General features: G+C 41.2%; 1 protein-coding gene across 8 annotated transcripts in view; it reads left to right on the forward strand.

Moving 5' to 3' along the window:
• Nucleotides 1-22,407, forward strand: part of CSGALNACT1 (chondroitin sulfate N-acetylgalactosaminyltransferase 1) — a 415,609-nt gene that overhangs the window by 81,482 nt on the left and 311,720 nt on the right. Inside the window, exon 3 of one of the 8 annotated variants that reach the window (XM_063637633.1) lies at nucleotides 4,735-4,773. The exons of 5 other annotated variants lie outside the window; for them this stretch is intronic. The gene's annotated coding sequence lies outside the window, so the exon portion shown is untranslated. Of the gene's footprint in view, nucleotides 1-4,644; nucleotides 4,774-14,447; nucleotides 14,467-22,407 lie in introns of those variants that run through there. 2 more of the 8 variants (XM_055286380.2, XM_055286443.2) reach the window with 2 other exon arrangements.

The following is a 22,407-nucleotide window of genomic DNA, read 5'->3' on the forward strand; positions in this document are numbered from 1 at the left end:
GTAAGGGCCTGTTGGAAGTAAACTCTGCTAGTTTTATTTATCTGACAGTAACTTTGTTTTATTCTAAGTTTTCAAAGATGGTTTCATTAGGTATAAAATTCTAGGTTGGAAGTTATTAACTTTCAGTACTTAAAATATAGTATTTAACTGGCTTTTGAGAAGTCAGTTTTAAATTGAATTGATATTTATAGAAACGTGCCTTTTTTATCTGGCTGCTTTAAGTATCTTTGTTTTTCCTATTTCTACTCTCTCCTTTATGCTTTTATTTTTAATGTGGTGAGTGAGGATTTTTTTTTAATCCTGTTCAGAGTTTTGTGAGCTTCCTGAACTCAAGGATAATTGTCTTTCATCAGTCTTGGAAAATTCTCAGCCATTATTTCTTTGAAAATAACCTCTTTCCCCAATGTTGCTAGTGTTTCCTCCTGGGACTCTAGTGAGATGTGCTGTAGAGTTCCTCTCTGTTCCTTAATCTCATTCATATTTCTATCTTTTTTCTCCCTCTGTGCTGTTTGTTGGGTAATTTTTTCAACTCTATTTTCTGTTTTACAAATTATCTTTTTAACCATGTCCAATACAATATGTAGACCATCTATTCGGTTTCTAATGTCAACGTACAGACATACTGTACATACTGTGCATAAGAACTGTTCAGTTAATGGCTTTTTGAAAAGTAGTGCCACTCTTTGGATGATTCTTGTTTTTGTTTTTTTTTTTTTTTGGTTTTGGGACCTAAGGACTTTCTCAGTCCCAAGCACATGAGATAAAACCCTATAGGAAGTGATATTTAGACATTAGAAATTCAGGAAAATACATAGTCAGCAGTTTGTGACAGACTATCCTATAGAAACTTTTTCTGTAAAGGGCTGGATAATAAATAAATATTTTAGGCTATTGTGGGCCATTCAGTGTAAGTTACAACTACTCAAGTCTGTCATCATAGGAAAAAAGCAGCCATAGACAACATGTAAATGAATGAGCACAGCTATATTCTAATAAAACTTTATTTATAAAAACAAGTGGGCTCTAGTTTTCTGACCCCTGCTAAGGAAATTTGAATTCTGCTTTGTATTTGAATGAATTAAAACATTTGCTTTGCACACACTGCAAACAAAAGAGAAGAAGAGGTGGCTATTGTACATCTCTTTAGCTTGTTATGATTGCACTATTTCCATAAGTTTTGAAGCATTTTTGTCTTAAATGTGTTTTCCTGTGTTGCAATATTATTTTTACATGCAGATTGAATGTGAAATACCCATAAACTTACCAAATGTTGAAAATTGATAAAACACATTGATAAAACTGATTGTATAAAAAGAAGAAAAAAGCCTTTATGTACTTTGTATTTTTTCTATACTATATATTTATTCACGTTCAAATTGTTTTTAGGATTTGAATTTGTTTTTATTGTTCAATTGACATATTATTCTACCTGTCAAGGTTGTCTGAATGTCTTCCATGGAGATGGAATGTATTATAATTTTTCTCAATTAAAGTTATTGGAACTATTTTTATATTTAACAATTTTTCATGTAAAGTTGTTAAATAAGGGTCAGATCTTCTGTCTTTCAATAAATAAAGTTTTATTTTTTTAAGTCTATCTGATAGTTCTTGATAGTCTCTTTGTCTTTTGCCATACACTTAAAGATAAAACATTTTTATGGTTTTTATTTGATAATTCCAATATCTACAATTTTTGTGCATGTAATTTTGCAGCATGTTTTTTTTTCCTGTTACTTGCTCATGACAGCTTTCCCCCCTGAGAGTTTTGTGGTATTTTGATTTGAGCTTCTGGTCACTGGAATGTTATCTGTGGGAATGTTAATGTGAGAATTTTTTGAGGCCTATATTTAAAGTGAGTTTGTTCAGAGAGGACTTACATTTATTTCTTGGAAGTATCTGGGAGTACCATCATTCCAAAGTGTTTCAAAATGAAATCTTTGGTATGGAAATTTTGGGGCCCCAGAGTGCCAATTTCAGCCCATACATGTGTGAAGGAGGCCTTATAGTTAGGCATTCTCAGGGCACCTCTTTTTCATTTTTCACCCAGAGCCAATGCTGAGATGGGCAAGCATCTCCACTTGCTTTCTTGGATCATATTTTTCTAATTTACCTCCTAAGGCTGCTCCATTCAGGTCTGTGCATGGGATCTCCTCTGGCAACCTCTGGCCCCAGCATATGCCCTTGACATTGCCCCTTGTCCCTTCTAAGTGGCTCACTAACATTGATTTCCTGGCTAGCAAGAGCAAGCCTGATCTTTCTTATCTGTTTGGATCCATGCTTTCCTATTATTTCAGGACTCTGACAGCTTTCCTTGTTTACCCATCATCTCAACCATGCTGAATTCGGATGTATATTTATAATATATATGTATATTTATACTATACATACGCGCATATATACATACACACATATATGTATATATTATGTGCGTGTTTTGACATTCAGTAACTTTAGGTGTTTTGTACAGCTTTTCTTCAGCTATCTAATCTGCCATATTACTGGCAATGGATGTCTGTGTTTTCTTCTTCCTCAGATTTTTCTGTGACCTCTCAGACATTCAGCCAAGAGTCAACACTAATAGAAGAAGGGAAGAGTACTTCAGAATTCTTCTTCTCTTTCTTGTGTTAAAAGAAAAACTTCAGACAAATTAAATTTAGTGGAGTTTATTTGTGCAAAGAATGATTCATGAACCAGGCAGCACCTTGAAGTAGTAGAGGTTCAGAGAGCTCAGCCCAGCAATGTGTGCAGGCAATATTTATGGACAGAGAAAGAAAGTATAGGCACAGCTTGATTAGTCATGGCTGAGCATTTGCCTTATTTGGGCACAGTGTGATGAGACATTTACCTTATGATCTGATTCATTGGCAGCCTGTGATTGGCTGAAGCTTGGCTGCTGTGATTGGCTGAGACTCAGCTATTTGTTACAAGAATATTCTCTTAGGTGGCAGTTTGCTGTGTAAGGATGCAAAGTATTGAAGCAGCTTTAGGCCAATTTCATCTAGTTTAACACTCGGTACAAGGTGTAGATTTCAGGTTGTGCGCAAGAGGCTGATACTTTGAAATTTTTTATCTCTGATTCACATACCTTGATTCTGAGATGGAAGTGATATGGGGAGTGGCCATTCAGGTTCTGTTACAATTCCCAGAGCCTGGCACTAGCCTGGTCCCTCTCCATCCCTTGATTGAGGAGCCTCAGCGTTCCTTGTTGGGGGTGAACAGATAGCCCTGGCTCCCTGGTGTGCCATCAAGCAGCTGGGTACACTTCTTAGAGTGCATTCTGGCCTCCCCTATGGCTTGGGCTTGCACTCCTGGGCTTGGGCATGAATTCTAAGCTGGAGATAAGCTGTTCCTTCCTTTTCAGTATTCAGAGATGGCAGCAGAGGTTCCCTTCTGGCTACTTTCAGGTACATTAAGGAAAAAAAAAATGGTCCTTAATGACAACAAATAAAGCTCATGTGAGCAGAAGCAAAATGTAGAATTCTCACCTTAGCTAGTCTCCCTTGGGAAAGGTCAGTGCACATGTAGATGTCTTTCAGGCAAACAGAAAAGCATGCATAATTTAGCACAGGCATTCTTCTAGCAGCAGAAGGACATAGACCACTCGGCACACAGAGTGCATTGTGCATTGCCTTTGTTACCCTCTGATTAAAATTCTGTCTTAGCAGTTGTGGAGGAGGTGAGCGATAATCCATATTGGCGTAAAACTTCATATGTCACACAGCTGCTGGCTCCTAACTCAGAAAGTTTGAGACAATGGTGTTGATTTGGTAGTTATCCTGCATAGGGAATTGATTTATTCTTACTAATAGAAAATATAGGTTTTTGAAGTAGGCAATAATGGAATCTCTTTTATGCTTAAATAGAATTCCACATTAACAATTGGTGGAGTGTGGGCCTTGGCTGTGATCTTGCAATGTGAACATACCACAAGGAGCACGTTCCAAATTGACGAGTGCTTTATAAAATGTGAATTTGGAACATAGGGATGGGATTTTATTCTTATTTAACTCATATTTCTGAGGTACCTTCCATATAAAGCACTGCTATGTAAAACAAAAGAGACAGAAAACAATGTTTTCTTACATTGATACTGATTGTTCTTTTCACTTCTGTCCAGAAGTTCTTCTCTTTATCACATTAGTTATTAATCCTCAGAAATCCTTTTTCAGCACTATACCATTTCTAATATAACAGGGTAAAGGGATGAGTTAGTAGTATAATCATTTGAAATTATAAGAACTCCATTTTTCACCATTTATATTTTATTCCCTTTGTATTACAAAATAAATTTGAGATATTTACATGTTCTACTTTTAAAAAGAACAAATCAGGAACAACATGTCCAGTATCATCATAGTTACAAAATACATAAATTAGAAAATTATTTGCATTCTAAAAAACAGCAACAACAATTAAACTTCCCTTTGTAGGATGCAGCAATGCAAAGTAACACAGAGGGTGATTCATATGGCAAGGGAATGGATTTTGAAATGACGTAATTTATAAAGATCCATATATGTAACTTTTCTGCAACTTGATCTATTGTCTAAAGTGTCTGTGAATACTTCTCACTTCTCTGTATATTGTTTTAACTCATAAACCATGATGCTGTTTTCCTGTTTATTCTTTTAAGACATACTCCTAGTGCCACTACTATGTGCCAGGTGCCGTGCTGGTGATATGGGGTGAAAGTCCCATGAAGACACGTATGACTGCTTTTTATTCTCCTTTCAGGATCAGGGAAGACAATATCAAGTGAAAGGTCAACTATCAGTGAGTCAGAATTTCATGTTCTTGTTTTCAAGAGATGGTCCTTGAACACAGCAACTGATTCTGGTGCATATTTTATGGCAGCTGATAAATAAAGTTAACCACAGTAGACATTGATTGATTTTAATGGGACGTATTTTGTTGTAGAAATACTGTTAAAAAAACTCTTTAACTTCTGCCTGTCAGGAAGTTAAAAATAATGTTTTTGAGGACAGATTTTTCTTGTTAGTTAATGTTCAAAGACAGCAGGAGAAACACAACCGTTATGCTAGTTTATTTGAAAACGTGCCATTTTAAGCACACTAATTTCTAGAAAAAAGGGAGAACTGATTAAAGCTAGATTGATTCAGATTGCAACTTTAGCTTACGTTACCTAATTCTCTTAACTTGGAAGATTTAGAATTGATTGTAAGAAAGCATTTGGCCAATGACACATTTTTAGAAATGGTCTTGTTTTCTGTGTGCTATCAACTCGTTATGGAGATCAAAGCTCTAATGCCATGCATAATTGAAATGCCAAAGACAGAGTTGCAGCACAGCCTGACAGCTTGGTTATTATTTGACTCAATATTTTAATTTATTTTCTAAATTATTAACCATGGCAACAGTTTAAAAGAGTTCTCAATATACAATTATAGAGGATGCTGATGAGTAAGTATCTGCTGTTTCTTGATCAAGAATTAGAGCCTGAGATGGAATTATTTTTTACTGTGGTAAAATACACATAGTGCGTCTATTTTAAAGTGTACAGTTTGGTGGCATTAAGTACATTCACATGGTTGCGCAACCATCTTCTATCCACAGATCTCTTTCAGGAGCTTATTTTTATTGCAGTTGTTTGGAGGTGTTGTGTTCGAGATGGAGTTGCATTATGGAAAAGTGGCGTCAGTTTCTCAGGTGTTAGTTTGTAAGATGACGTGTCAGGAAACAGCCATTTTTTTTTTTTATTTATTTGAGATGGAGTCTCCCTCTCATCCAGGCTAGAATGCAGTGGTGTAATCTCGGCTCACTGCAACCTCCACCTCCCGGGTTCCAGGGAGTCTCATGCTTTAGCCTCCCAAGTAGCTGGGATTACAGGCATGGGCCACCATGCCTGCCTAATTTTTGTATTTTTAGTAGAGACACAGTTTTATTATGTTGGCCAGGCTGGCCTCGAACTCCTGACCTTATGCGATCTGCCTGCCTCAGTCTCCCAAAGTGCTGGGATTACAGGCATGGGACACTGCGGCCGGCCAAGGAGCTTATTTTTATTGCTGGTTGTTTGGAGGTGCTGTGTTTGAGTGAGCCTAATGGAGTTGCATTATGAAAAAGTGGCATCACAAGTTTCTCAGGTTTTAGGTTGTAAGATGATGTCTCAGGAAACAGCCATCTTTAGAAGCTGTTTAGGCTCATGATTCCCTTTATTTCAGGGAGACTCGCACCCCCTAATTCCAGTGGAGATCCCTGTCCAGGTTAATTCTCCATTCCCTGACGCTTCAAGGAGTTCCCCACCTCTCCTCCCGGAGCGTTTGCCAGCTATCCTCGTGGCATGAAGAATGCAGGAGGACACATTCTGTTCTGCCCAAGCGTGGGGCAGGGAGAGCTGGTTTCAGCTCTGGCCAGTGGCCATTGGAGTCTGGTTTGCAAGATGATTAGAGTGATAGAATACAAGAGAGCTATTTCAGTGTTACTGACAAATACCAGGGACTTATTAAAGGACATTCTACTCTAAGAACACAGTCAGAGGGAGGATTGGGGCCATTTCGCTCCTACCCAGGAACCAGGCAACTCCATCACTGGATGGACCTGGGAGGTGCGGCTGTCACCTGGGAGGTGGGCATCACCCCTGTAGCTCTGCACACAAGGACAGACAGCAGGCAGCTAAGAGTGATGGCCTAGTTATTCCTTCCGGTGGGTTCATCTTACATACTTTTTTGCTTATCATTAAGTCCATTTTTCTTTATTGGAAAAAGTCCATTCAGAATAGCAGGCACTTAAACATCATAATTCCAACCTCAGCATGGACATAATGCCATGGACATAATGCCAGTTTAACAATACAGAACATTTTTAGTCCCCTAGCACAGGCAATTTCTTTATTAGCAGCTTGACTAGGAGTCCTGCAGCGTGCAAATTCTGTTAGTGGCTGCATTTTCAAATCCCACCTCAGCCAGCCAGGGAGCTACATGTCCTATTCCCCAGGTGTTGTTCTATCTTGGTCTTCATGATCTCTTGGTTGGTTCCGAGCATTCTGATTTAGGAACGGTGACATTGAGTGTAAAGAAGGGAGTGTGATGGCTTTTAATGTGATTTTGACTTTGCGTTTCTCAAGGAATGAGCTTTCTGCTTTTCTGTGACTCAGGCAGATGAGAGTTGTGATTATAGATTGGGGATCTTGAAACATTGCATGGGCACGATCAGTAAGATTGTAAAGGTCTCTAGTCTGGTGGGCTCCACTGGCACCCTTTGTCTGAGATCGCTCCCTCTGAACACGGAATGGCAGGTGACATCAGCACCCTACTTCTGCTGGTGGGCTGATTTCTCCTGCTGAGAGCTGACGGTGCTGGGGAAATGAAAAGCGATGCTTCCTCACAAAAAGGTGACAGTTCCCCAGTAAAGGAGGATGGGAACTTCTTCATGGGACCCTGTTCAACTCTTCCTTCTACCTGCTGTGGAGCCCAGGAATCCCCCAGGTGCAAGGTCATATGGGACCACCCTTCTCTGTGTGGAGGGGGAAGCGTATTCTTGTGGCATTCATAGCATGTTCTCCATGTCTTCTGTGGCAGGTTATTCCTGGGCCAGGAAGTGCAGGAGAAAAACAATGTTAGATCAAAATGAAATGAATTAAAGCCTTTCAGTTGGCCTTGGTGAAGTCCTAGGCTCTCTAAGTTAAAAGGAACCTATATCTATTCTAACTAGCCCTCTGATCCTTGAAGCCTGTCTACAGCATCCCAGGTTGTCCGGTCTGTGTTTGAATACTCCTGGGACAGCAAACTCACTACTTCACAAGGCAGGCCATTCTGCATCTGTATGGCTCAATTTGGATGTGTTTTACAGCTTCTACCCATTGCCCTTAAATTCTGCCCTTAGAGGAATGAGGAACCGTGCATAGGAATGGTTGCTAGTTTGCATATGAGCACTGTCTGCAAATATACATGCAATCACTTAACAAGCAAGCAAGCAAACAAACAAATGAATAAGCAAATATTAGAGTGAGCTGAGAGTTCTTCTTAACTCCATTATTTAATTCCTTTGGTTTAATATGCTCAGAGACTTCTGAGTGTATGTATTAATTTTCAGAAGACATGACTTTCTTTCCTTACATCAATGGTACATTTCAGTCCTCACTTAGTTGTATCTAGTAGGTCACGTTTAACTGGTTTATATTGTTAAGGACTTATCCATGGAATATTTTGTGAGAGGAAATACTAGGAAATTTGTGATAATTTCCCTGGGGAAATATATCAGCTTAAAAAACAGTAGGAACCTTTGAAAATTTTCTATTAGCAAACTTGTTTAGTAACATATTTGTAACCCATAGCTCCTTAGAAATCAGACTGCCTGCTTGAAGGACAATTTTCTTTTAATTTCACCTTCTCAAAGGCCCCATGCCAAAGTTAGGTGAGTTAAGCCTTTTGGGGGTTAAGGAAAGGGTTACCATTTTTTTCCACAGTGCAGTCATACACACCTAAAAATGTTCCAGAATTTTTGGTAGAAATTGTAAGAAAGTATTAAAACTCGAGAAATGAATTAACAAGCCACCTTTTTATGCAGAGGCAGCGTGCCTCTGCATTGAATGAATAGTACTTTATTCCTACAAGTGCATAAATCGTGGGCTGAAATGTGGAATGAACATGTGGCCTCAAAATCAATGAGAGTGTGTGTGCGTGTGTACTCAGATTAGAACAAGTCTGTGCAAATAGGATTATAAATCTGACCTAAACTCATAGAACCCTGAAATAGAAGAGTTTAAAATGAAATTCTATCTTCAGCTCACACCAGTGAGTTGAAGCATTTCTTTGAGCATCTCAAACAGATCCTTCTTACTGTATGTAGCATTAATAATTTCTACTGCACAAAGAATGCTTGATATTTTGGCCTGCATTCTTATTCAGTTTTTATTTTTAGCGCTGACCTGTAGATGTGTTAATTTTTTCCATAAAAATTGTTAAACTGTGACTGTGGAAAAATGAGCCTACTTCTTTTGAATCATGTAGAAATTATCATAGTGTTTCCTTTGTGTGAGTCACAGTTAGATTTTATATAGAAGAATTTTCTTAATCCTCATAACAACCCTACGAGATTTTACAGATGAGGAAACGGAGGCACCGAATATCTAAATGACTTGCCCAGGCCTTGCTGCTAGTAAGTGCTGGAGCCCAGATTTCAGCCCTGGCAGCCTGGTTCCTGAGTGTGGGTTCTTAATCATTACACAACACGGCCTCTCAGAGCATCGTGCATAGAACTCCTGTCGCACTTGGAATGACATTTTGCTTCTATTCATTAAGATAAGGCTAGTCCCTTAAAGAGACTCCACAATAATTTTAGTTGTTTAAGGAAATATATGTTTATTTCCCTCTCATGTGGTCTGAGGGGAGCATTCCAGGTGAGCAGGCCTAGGAGGCCTCAGGGCAGAGGCAGGACTTTTGCTAACTTTCCACTGGAGACAACTGAGGCCCACCTTGGTCCCAGGGTCATACCTACGTGTCAGGAAGGATGGGAAATGTCACCCAGCCATGGTGTTAGGGAAAAAGGGAGGGCACGCTTTGATGGGCAACCATCAACCATGACCAAAAAGGAGACTATCACCATCTTGATAGAAACAATTTGTGGCCAATTGCAGTGGCTCACACCTATAATCCCTTTGGGAGGTTGAGGCGGCTGGATCACTTGACCCCAGGAGTTCGAGACCAGCCTGGGCAACATGTTGAAACCCCGTCTCTACACAAAATAAAAAAATTAGCTGGGTGTGGTGACGTGCACCTGTAGTCTCAGCTGCTTGGGAAGCTGAATTGGAAGGATGACTTGAGCCTGGGAGGTGGAGGTTGCAGTGAAAGCCGTGATCATACCACTGCACTCCAGCCTGAGTGACAGAGCCAGACCCTGTCTAAAACCAAACCAAACCAAACCAAACCAAACCCAACACAATTTTGTAATTACTGGGTGCAACCTGTCAACTAAAGAAAATAATAAAAGAGAGGGAAAAAGTCACTCCTAATTCCACTGGACATTTTTTTTTTCCCTTCATGCTGCTCACCATCCATTCCTTTCCATAAACCCTCTGATCTCCTTTTGGGGAATCACATCTCTCCCCATTAAGGGAAGTCTGGGGTCATTGAAAAGCAGGTCGAGTGCCTTCCCTCAGCACCAGGAGTGGGTGTGTCACCCAGGCGGGACCAATAGCAAGCTTCTTCCCAGGGATTTGAATTTTGAGGGGAATAAAAGTGCTGGAGTTTATTCATTCCTGGAGGTGGCACCTTGACTAGTAACTCTGTATGAGGATGTTCCTAAGGTTGCTGTCTAGAAGCTTCTAGAATTGCCTTAGTTCTCACTGACTTACAGGTATGGCTCCTTAGCTTTCAGTCCTCTGAGCTCTCAGTATCCTAATAAAACCCCTTTTGCTGAAGTTAGTCAGAATCAGTTCCTGTTGTTTGCCACTAATGATTTTTAGCAGATGTACTTGCTATCCAGAGGAAATCTCTGCCAGCGTTTGATGTTTTCCTTCCATTGTCTTCTAGCGTATTTTTTTCATAGTCAGTATTATATTGTTCATACGACTTCATACTCATTCTAAAAATATTTGTACATGGTGACTATAGTTAATAATAATGTATTGTATATTTTTTAATTGCTGGGAGAGTAGATCTTAAATGTTCTCACCACAAAAAATGATAAGCATGTGAGGTGATGATATGTTAATTAGCTTGACTTAACCATTTTACAATATATTCATGTACCAAAATATCATGTTGTACCCTGTAAATGTGTACAATTTTTGTCCACTATACAAAGGAAGAGAAACAAAAAGTAAACATGAAGAAAAAACATAAAAATGAATATTTTTTCATTTCACAACAGTAGTTGTATAATATTAGATTGTATGAATGTTCCGTATTTATCAAGGTAGTTAACAATTTTTTGTGTCATAAACATATTTTTTAAATTACGTATCATTTTAGAACCCTAGGGCTATTTCATTTATCAAAGGCCCTATATATTATTATTTTAAAATTTAATGTTAACTTATCTTAAAGTTTGTAACTATTTACAATAACATTTTTATCCAAATACATGGAGCTTATATTATTTCCAATGTGCAGGCGACGCAGGCAGAATTATCAATATTTTGTTAGGAAATTCAAGCCCACACGACTTTCCCTAGGTAATATGGCCGCAGAGACTTCGCAGAAAAATTTAAGTCTTCAGAACACAGAGGATTTTAAGTGAAGCTACTCTGAATGATACTATAATTGTGGCTCCACGTCATTGTACGTTTGTCCAGACCCATAGAATGTACAATACCGAGAGTGAACCCTGAATTATGGACTTTGGGTGATAATGATGTGTCAATGTAAGTTCAAGTGTAACAAATGCACCACTCTGCTAGGGTATGTGGGTAATGGGGGAGGCTATGTATGTGTTGGGGGTAGAGGGTATATGGGAAATCTGTGTATCTTCCTCTCAATTTTGCTGTGAACCTAAAACTGCTCTAAAAAATGAAGCCTTTGGCCAAGCGTGGTGGCCCTCTCCTGTAATCCCAGCACTTTGGGAGGCTGAGGCATGTGGATCATGAGGTCAGGAGTTCGAGACCAGCCTGGCCAACCTGATGAAACCTTGTCTTTACTAAAAATACAGAAACTAGCTGGGCATGGTGGCGGCCTTCTGTAATCCCAGCTATTAGGGAGGCTGAGGCAGGAGAATTGCTTGAAACTGGAAGGCAGAGGTTTCAGTGAGCTGAGATCACACACTGCGCTCCAGCCTGGGCAATAAGAGCGAAACTCCATCTCAAAAAAAAAAAAAAAAGAAAAGAAAAAAGAAAAAAAGTGAAGTCTTTAAAGAAATTCAGGTATTTTTGTGCATTGGGTTCCGTCTTATTTACCAAGCTACTTTCCAGAGCCACGCTGGGTGCCCGCTTGCCTTGGGCAGCCAGAACGCAGATTCTTATAGCTGTGCCTTCCAAAACTCAGCCATCTCTTTAGAATGGAGGGTGGGCTGCACTAGCGAAGTGCTCACCAAGGCTTAGTGCCTTGGACTTCTGCACCTGCCTGAAAATGGACAGTTATCCCTAGTGTCAGAGGGAGACTCGGTGCTTACTTCTGATCTTCTGTAGGTTTTTGGGTAAGGATGAACCCTGCATCAGGTTAAACAGCAGCAGTCAGAGATGAGTAGATGGAGGCATGGGCAGGAGCAAGTTTGGAGCTCATGAGTCAGACAGCCACAGTGAAGCCAGGGAGCTGAGATCAGGGGCAGCAGGGCTCTCGGAGATGCTGAGGGCGCAGCTCTCTGCTTACATGGGATGGTGGATAGTCACCCACCATCACCAGCCAAAGAAGAGAATGCAGGGCCACCAAGCACACATGGCGCTCTGTCTTTCCCACTCCACCCTCTCTGAAAGGTCATGACACAGAGGATGCAATGTGTCTGTGCGTGAAACCCACAGGGCTGTGGGACTCAAATACCTGAGCAGAACAGATTTCTATTTGCAACTTGTATTGACTTCATTGCACCTTCATTGTACTTTGCGAATCCTTATGTATTAGCCGAGAGTGCAACAGCAGGCAGAATAATGGCCTCCCGAATACGGCCACATCCTAATCCTTGTCGTTGTAATCTGTTATTATATGCAGCAAAAGGGACTTTGATGTAATGAAGGGAGGGACCTTGAGATGGAGAAATTATCCTGGGTTATCTGGGTGGGTTCAGTATCACAGACTTCTTGAAAGATTCAGAGAAAGAGAGGTGGCGATGAAGGCAGAGAACCAAAGTGATGCCGTGTGAGAAAAACTCAGCCAGCCATTGCTGGCTTTGGAGATGGATTCAGGAGCCACCAACCACAGCCTCTGGAAAAGGCATGGAAATGGATTTTCTGGACACTGGAAAAAGCAAAGCAATGGATTCTCCTAGAGCCTCCAGAGGGAATGCAGCTCTGCTGAGCCCTAGATTTTAGCCCAGTGAGATGCATTTTGGACTTCTGACCTCCAGCATTTTAACATCATGCGCTTGGGTGGTTTTAAGCTGCCAGGTTTGGGGTAGTTTGTGGCCGCAGCTCTGGGAAACTGATACAAATGTGCTGCTGGGCAGCGGTGGTCTTGCTTTCCTGGACAACTCGTGCTCAGCTTATTGGATATTGGAAAATCAGCATGGAAACTTTAGACAAAATCTCCACTTTAGGGAGAATTTAGGCACAAATCTGAGAGCCAGAAAATCCTAGGGTTTTTGAAATGAGAGATTTGAGGCCTCCCCTCCTTGGAATAAATGGTAATGTGTTACTACTTCTATTGATAGAAAAAAGTTTCCTAATCTTTATAGACTCTTTGGTTAAGCACGGAACTATAGGTCAGAGCTGTGTTTTCAAACCGTTTACATTTTCATTTGAAGTTGGGACCAGGACTGTTTACAGATTGTAATGTAGCCACTTGCATTTCCCAGAGGGTTTTTAAGCATGTTTTCATGTCCACTACCATCAAATGGTGCAATGTATCACTAGGCTTAATTGTAAGCTTTTCAAAGGAGGCACTTTTTCCAAAAAGTACATCCTAGTGTGGGAGGAACTAGCCATGACTTCTGTGTCCTTGTACCAGAACGCAAACCTGTTGCTGTGCCTTCCTCCTTGTGCCTTCATCTCCTCTCTCTGTCCCAGCAACTTCCATTCCTTAGTGGATCATTTTATAAATTCCATTCCCTTTTTCTTCTTTTGATATCCTGAGAACTAACAAAGTCAACTAGTCCTGAGGTTTGCGGCAAACACTGATTTATTCTTTTTTCAGAATAGTACCTTGCATTTGAATAACGTGAAAGTGATGTGATATTTTACGTGATGTAAGTGTAATTACACTTTGTAAGAATCCGTACCTCAAGATGTTTTGGGCTTTTATTACAGCCCACTTGTCTTTCATTAGCACGTTAACAATATTAAACACACACATATGATATTGTTTTCATTTATTTGGGTGTATACCCCAAATGTAAGTTCCTTCAAATATAAGGGCTTGAAAATAAGGGAAATGAGACTGATCTTAAATTTTAGTATCAATCTGTTGGGTCTTTGGGCCAGAGCCCAAAATAAGGTGAAGATTTCCCAGGACAGAGGCTTGAGGGTAATCTGAGAAAATAAATTAGCATATACAAATAGAGGAGGCTTGCTGCAAAGTGAAGATGATTGAAAAGAGAGAAGCTTGAGACATTGGAATCACTTATCTAGTCTTTGTCCCTGGAATAAAGATCGGTGGCAGGTAGTAGTGACAGCCAAGGAAATCCAAATAGTCTAGTTGCCCTGAAAACATCTGGGAAATCGTTGTACTTGCTTCTGTTTTGGTTTTCTCAACAACATTCTGATATTAACTGAGCTTTCCCTGTTGCAGATCTTGCTACTTGGGGAGAATATACTGGTCCTCAAGATGTTGATTCCTATTGCAAAAGAGGTGTTGGTGCTGTACTCATGCCCAGCACTTTGGGCTTGGTTAATGTGAGTCTCTCTGAAGGATGACCTTGCCCTCGGTGAGTGTGCAAGGCCAGTGCTTATCCATGGCTCTGGTCAATACACCAGCACTGTGAGACCGCCTGCAGGGTAGCCAGCTGGATTGAATTTCGTGGAGCACATGCTCCCATCTGCTCCCTTCTCTAGTAACCACCCATGACCCTAGGCTGGGGCGACCATGTGCAAATGGTGTTGACTTTTGTGGCCAGACCTGGATTTGCATCTTGGCTCTGAAACCTAATACCTATTTGAGTTGACTTTGCTGGCCTCTGTTTTTGTATCTGGAAATTGAAGAGAACACCTACATTGTAGGGTACCTGGCAGAAAGTAAGCATCCAAGAAATTATAACTATTATTTTATTTTAATTAGCTAAAGGCATCATAAGACATTGCAAAAAGCTAATCGATTAATTCATTCATTTAAATAAAAAATACTGATTGAGGCCCTTTATGTGCCAGACACTATACTGCATACATTTTAGGGGAGGGAGCAGTCAATGGGACAGGCAGGGCAGTCTCAAGCGCCAATTTCTTTTGCTTCCTTCTTGGTTTTAGTGTCCTTTTTCTCATCTAATTAGGAAAAAAATAGATAACTAAATGCTTATTTTAAACAAATTTGAAATGTAAGCAAAAGGTTTCTATTGAACTTAAAGCAGCATGAATTAATCAGTTTTAAATCACAGAAAAAAAATTCAATACGAAATTTCTTTTTTTTGCTTGAGTTGAAGACTTACTAGGTTTTAGGAGCTGACACGGTAAATGTTTTACTGTAGCAACATTTTAGATTTGAATCTTTATATTGCCTACACCAGGGAATTTGTTTTTATAGCAATTAATTTTTCTTTTGAAATTAATATGAAAGGGATACATTTAATGATCCGTAGAAGTATTGACTTTATGTAAAGGAACAGCTAAAGCCAATTAGCATGTTTTAATTTGCATCTATTGTGCAGTTCATTAGGCATAAATGTGTTCTCAGCATAATGCGTGATATTTCTCAAGTATGTGATGTGATGAGAAGACTTTGGCGGTCTTTTCAAATTTAACCTTTTCCATGACAGACAGAATTCTGTGTTTGTCGTGGAATGTGATACGTTAGTGTGAAGTGGCCCAACTTAAATGCTTTTAGTTTCTCCCTCCTCTGAACTCTCTTGAGCACCCCAGCTATGGCTCATGTGCTTGTCACAGTCCATCAGACTTTATGATTATTCCTCCGAGTTTCTTATCTCCCCCTGATAGATGAGAACCATGTGTGGACTAGGATTGTGTCTTATGTGTTGTCTGTGCCTATGTGTTTTGGGTAAAATATTTTTGTAGTTGCAGATTTCAGAGTGCAAACGGTGATTTCCATACATTGTTGATCAAAATCCTTCTTTACATGGTGGGTGGAGTAGGCAGAGCGCTTGAGGTCTTGGCTGGGGACTTGGGCTTGTTGCGTGGGCCTGGAGATCAGTTTCACAGTCTCCGGGATGTTGTTCACAGCAGGTTTTGGAAATGATGGTGACAGGACTAGAATTCGATAGGAAAATCTGGCAGATATCCCCAGTGTAGTTCGGGGTGTGAGCCTTGAACTGAGAACCCAACGGGGAACATTTCAAGGTGGCTGAGTTCCAGCAGAAAAGGAGAGGGCTGGCTATACTGTTTGGTCACTGATTCTTGGATCTCATGTTTATTGTCACCTAGTGTGGTCCGGGAAACAGCGCTTTAAAACCCAGTGTGTATTTTCTTCTCTGTCCTGGCTGTGCAGCTCCTATAGGAGATGAGATCTGAGGTCTCAGGGCCTCTGCACAGGGCCGCCCTTACCACTTCGGCAGGCCTCCTTGGGGACAAGTGTCAGGCTCAGATTCTTCATCAGGGGCTTTGTTGTGATGTTTTAAAACATGCAACCAAAACCCTCCTCTGGGATGCTGCTTGGCCAGGACATTCTTGGGCATGAGCCAGCAGCACCAGAATCGTCCAGAGAGTGATGGAGGAAAGATTTTTCCCTTTTGGGCACTGAGAACAAGCAAGTGGATGGGAGGAAGAGGGGAGGGAGGGTGGAGAAAGAGAATCAGCATGATGTCTTCCCATGCCACGCCTGGCACAGCCACACTCCTTCGCCCTGTCCAGGGAAGGGAGCCACTCCTCAAACTACCTCCCAAGACATGTAATGCATACAGTTCTACCAGGAGAGGTTGATTCTCTTGGATTGAGCAGTGTCTCTCCAGGTAGGATAAATGTGATATTTTAGTGTAAAGTGGCCCAATTTAAATGCTTTTAGCTAGAAGCCATTTCTTCCTCCTCCGAACTCTCTTGAGCACCCCAGCTATGGCTTATGTGCTTGTCACGGTCCATCAGGCTTTGTGATTATTCCTCCGGGTTTCTTATCTCCCCCAATAGATGAGAACCATGTGCTGACTGGGATCGCGTCTTATTTATCTCTCTTATTATTAAGCACACTGCCTCCCTGCATCACTAAGGATTGACTTTGGCTGCCTGTAATGGAAAACCTAAAATGCTGGCATGAATTGTAGGGTTTCGCTTCTCTCGTGCTAGGATAAGGACAAGGGTAGTGGCTCCGGACTGGCGCAGTGGCTCTTCCATGTCACCAGTGCCCTTTAGCTTTCTCCGCTGTCTTTCTTATCATTCTCAGGTTTGCAAAATGGCTATTGTACCTCTGTCATTACATCTACCTTCCAGGAAGTCTAAAGGGCAAAACGTGAGGTCAGAAGGGATGAGCCAGGGTAGTGTGCTCCTTCTATTATTAGAAGAATGATAGCTTTCTTGGAAGACCCTAATTAGTAAGCTTCGGCTTATGTCTCACTGGCCAGAAGTATGCCACGTGGCAATACTTAGCTGCAGGGGATCTGGGGAAGGGAGGTGTTTTTTCATTGTTGTTTTTTCATAAGGAAGAATATGTGGCTGCCTGGAGCAAAATTGGGGTTCTACTCATAAAGAAGAAAGGCGAATGTAGGCAGCTAGCATTGTCTAGCATCCTCCCACGTAGAAATGACTCAGACAGACACTTGCGGAATGAGTGGCTTTAACTGTGGACATGAAACTTTATACCAAGACGGGAGGATCAAGGTCTAGAATCCCAGTAAGAAACAACGTAGGGATTTTTTGCTGATTTGCTCCTACCATCATCACACAACTATTTTGGACATTTAGCTCCTGGCATCCATTGTATTGTTTTTTTCTGAAAATATCTTAAAACTATGGGAGATTTCTAGATCAGGACCTTGGTGATGTTTAATGTACCCAGACTCTGGGGCCTCCTGAGTTTTGCTTGGTCATAACAGAGGCAGATTGAAGAATGTGAGCTTATTTCCAGACACACCCCTTAGATAATGACACATATCAGCATGTGAAGATCTACTTGTCAACCTCGCATCACAGGGAGTACAGGGTGTCTGTGCCAGGCATGGGAAAGAATTCTAGCTTTTTCTCACTCGCTTTCATCCTACCTTCCAAAACAATGCATGCAACGTGGCAAGATAAAATATAAATCAGAAAGACAAATGAGTCCAAGAGAAAACAAGGGTAGGAAGTGATGATTTGAGCCAGGGTTGAAGTACAAGTTACTGTTTTGTATAGTGTATGTGTATATTGTATATGTGTGGCATAAGGTCCTGTGTACTTTCTAGAAATAGGGTACAAATTTAGCTCTCAGGTTTTAGCAGTCAGCAGGTGGAAGGAAAGACTCTGTTACACAGTTCGCAGTGTCTACAAGACAGATAGATGGTTACTCAAGGGAAGCTTAACTCTTTACAATGGTGAGAGATCTTGCAGGGAGTATGTTAATAGCCATAATATGTCAGGACGTCTTCGCATGATGGGGAATTTGGGTTACAGGAATCCAGATGAGAGAGGAAGTTCATTCCTGTGGTCTGAGAGGGCTTCACGGTCATGGTGACCCTTGCAGAAGAGGCAAGTGTAGAGTGGATGGAAATAAGTCCTGTTTGGCCAAAGCAGAGCTTTGTGTGTGGGAGGCATGGGAGGCAGTTTGGGTGGATTTAGAGATGGCTAAATGGCAAACAACTGCAAACTGGGTAATGTTTTGGGCCGGGGAAGTGACATGATCAAAACAATGTTTTTAAAAAATGACTAAGTGTTCATGATGGGAAAGCATTGCATACAATAATTATCAGTTCATATGAAATAGAAACAGTACATTGATGGCAAGAAAAAAGAAAAGAGAACGTGTTTTAAAAACACAGATTCACTTGCTGCAACTGTGCGTTTTGTTGCTATAGCATAGGAATTGTGCAAATTCAGTCTTTGGCTTCTAGTTTTTAAATAGGAAAATGGAGGAAAATTAGAAAGCCTGTGGCCAGGCTTGGTGGCTCACACCTGTAAACTCTGCACTTTGGGAGGCTGAGGCGGGAGGAACACTTGAGGTCAGGAGTTCAAGACCAGCCTGGCCAAATGGTACAACCCCATCTCTACTAAGAATACAAAAATTAGTGGGGTGTGGTAACAAGCATGTGTAATCCCAGCTACTTAGGAGGCTGAGGCAGGAGAATTGCTTGAACTTGGGAGGCAGAGGTTGCGGTGAGCTGAGATTGTGCCACTGCCTTCCAGCCTGGGTGACAGCGTGAGACTCTGTCTCAAAAAGAAGGCCTGTTACACTTTGGACCTTTTAGTTATCATAAAAAGGGACTCTGGGCCCCAAGGGGAAAGTCTGCAGAGGCCCCAGCCCATGATGCCCATGCCTGCGATGGCTTGATGGCAGATGGTGGATGGGGCAGGGGCAGTTATAGGGCATCTTGGCCTGTGGATCCTTGGTGCCTGCCTCTAAGCAGTACCTGAGGCTAGCCTAGACTAGGTTAGCAATGCCGCAAGACTAGTCTAGACTAGGATTGCAGTACCTGAGGCTAGCCTGGACCACGGTTACAGTGCCTGAGGCTAGCTAAGACTAGGGTTACATTGCAAGAATCTAAAAATGGTCTCTAGTCTTGCAGAACATAACCTACAGAAAAAAGCTATGGATTCATAATCACTGGACAACCAAGCTGGGGTTGTTAAGCTGAGTCCCATTCAGGAGCCCAGGGGACTGGGTCCTGGGAACCAGAGACCCGAATAGGGCGTATTAGCTGTTTGATTCTATCATAATGTCTAAACCACATAAAGGGGCAGCATGAGGGAATTTCTGGAGTGGTGGGACCATTCGTTATGGTTCTGTGGTGGTAGATACATTACTCATTGCATTTGTCAAAACCCATATAGCTGAACATACGGAGTCTAGAGGCTTGGTGGTGAATTCACTGCTTTGGAAGGTTACTGGTCTACCACCTTCCTAAGTAATCTTTTGGTGTGGCTATATTATGTGTCTGTACACCGCAGAAGATATTTTCTGCAGTCATAAGAAGAAAGTAATAGTTCACAGCTACGTAGGCTATGTCAGTGGTGACAAAGGAACTTGTTTGCACCTTGCCTCTGTCACACGAGGTTAATGATAATACATATGCCTTTTAACCGGTGTGGCTTCACTAAAATGGAGACTGCAGAGGCACTGAGCATTGTGCATAGGACTCAGTAAAAGTTAATTCCATTCCTCCTCTCTGCCAAAAGCAACTATTTCTTAAAATGATAATTTTACAAGAAACTGACATCTGCATAGTGCTTATCACATGCATTATCTCATGTAGTTTTCACAGCAATCCTGTGAATTAAGTATGAATTTTTGCCTCGTTTATCCCCACTAAGGCTTGGAAGTTTAAGTCCTTTGCCTAATGCCATGCAACAACTGAGTGGGGAGCTGTGGCTCTAGTATAGGACTGCAGACCCTTAGTCATATATAATTATAATTCTATTTGGAGAACTTGCGGAAAAGGATCAGGTCAACTTTAATCCTCTATGCTATTTGTTGTGTATTTGGAGGTTGAAGGAAGTATAAGAAATTGCAAAAGGAAATACTGATTTTTTTTTTTTTTTTTTTTGAGGCAGAGTCTCACTCTGTCACCCAGGTTGGAGTGCAGTGGTGCGATCTTGGCTCACTACAACTTCCGCCTCCCAGGTTCATGCGATTCTCGTGCCTCAGTCTCCTGAGTAGCTGGGATTATAGGTGTGCGCCACCACATCTGGCTAATTTATTTATTAATTTATTTTATTTTTTTGTAGAGGTAGGGTTTTACCATGTTGGCCAGGCTGGCCTTGAACTCCTGGCATCAAGTGATCTGTCTGCCTCAGCCTCCCAAAATGCTGGGATTACAGGCATGAGCCACTGTGCCCAGCTGGAAATATTATTTTTTTTTTTTAAAGGGAAAGTTTGTATCATATTATCAAAGAAGAAATGGTTTTGGTTGAGATAAAAGATAACCATGTATAGAACAATTATATAATAAAAAGCCAAGATTGACAACACAGGAAGATCATATCTTCTATTAGACAAGATAAAGCATATTTAGAGGTATACTCCCTACTACACAGGATATGCCGAGTGCACAGAGGGAGATACAAAGGCGGTGCTCTGATCGTGGAGGAAGGGGAGTTGGCATATGACTTTTCCCCTGTGTCTCCCCTAGAAGACAAAAGCTTTATTTTGGGAGAGGGGAAAGATTACAAGCTAGATTCAAGACTGTGTTGGAGGAAAGGGCGGGATTATTAAAGGATTGGCAGGATTATTGAAAATGCCGTCTCCTTGGTTTCTGGGGATAAACTGCCTGCCCAAGACTGAGGCTTAATCAGAACAAGAGAACAACCTCCAACCCCCATTCCCTGTCACCAGGCTGGCAAGCATTCAGTGACAAGTAATATGTGGAGACAGACTTTCTCTGAGACGTGGCGCAAAGGAAAGACTGAAGTCTCTGAGAGTGCAGCAGTCACTGGAAAACAGACTTGGCAATCAGCCCTTGCCCTGAACACAGGGTATCACTGGAGGAATATGAGGCTGGTAGATCACTGAGAGTAACCACAGAGACAACAAACCTCCAAGTCAGCCCAACTCCTTGTTAGATTAACTCAAACTCTTACACTAGAGACCTAGCAGAACTAGCAGAAGGAAAGATGTGCCCATTTCCAGGCATTAAAATATATTTACCCCCATCTTTATCCTCCCACACTTTCAATACAAAAATTACCAGGCATGCAAAAAGGCAAGAAGAAAATAAATTGTTTTATTATAAAGACACATGCACCTAAATGTTCATCACAGCCCTATTCGCAACAGCAAAGACATGGAATCAACCCAGATGTCCATCAACAGTAGACTGGATAAAGAAAATGTGGTACATACACACCGTGAAATACTACGCAGCCATAAAAAGGAAATGAGATCATGTCCTTTGCAGCAACATTGGTGGAGCTGGAGGACATTATCCTAAGTAAACCAATACAGGAACAGAATAGCAAATCCCGTATGTTCTCACTTGTAAGTGGGAGCTAAACATTGACTACTGATATGGTTTGGCTCTGTGTCCCCACCCAAATCTCATTTTGAAGTGTGCTCCAATAATTCCCACGTGTTGTGGGAGGGACCTAGTGGGAAATAATTTGAATTGTGGGGGCAGTTTCCCGCATACTGTTCTCGTGGTAGTGAATAAGTCTCGCGAGATCTGATGGTTTTGTCAGGGGGTTCCACTTTTGCATCTTCCTCATTTTCTCTTGCTGCCACCATGTAAGAAGTGCCTTTCACCTCCCACCATGATTCTGAGGCTTCCCCAGCCATGTGGAACTATAAGTCCAATTAAACCTCTTTTTCTTCCCAGTCTCAGGTATGTCTTTATCAGCAGCATAAAAACGGACTAATACAAGTACACATGAACACAAAGAAAAGAACAGCAGACACTGGGGCCCACTTGAGGGTAGAGGGTGGAAGGAAGATGTGGATCAAAAGCCTACTTATCAGGTATTATGCTTATTACGCGGGTATTGAAATAATCTGTATACTGAACCCCTGCAACACACAATTTACCCGTATAACAAGCCTGCAGATGTACTCTTGAAACTAAAGTAAAAGTTAGAAAACAGAAAAAAAAAAA

Source organism: Symphalangus syndactylus, chromosome 1 (genome assembly GCF_028878055.3).
Source record: "Symphalangus syndactylus isolate Jambi chromosome 1, NHGRI_mSymSyn1-v2.1_pri, whole genome shotgun sequence".
NCBI classification, from domain to species: domain Eukaryota; kingdom Metazoa; phylum Chordata; class Mammalia; order Primates; family Hylobatidae; genus Symphalangus; species Symphalangus syndactylus.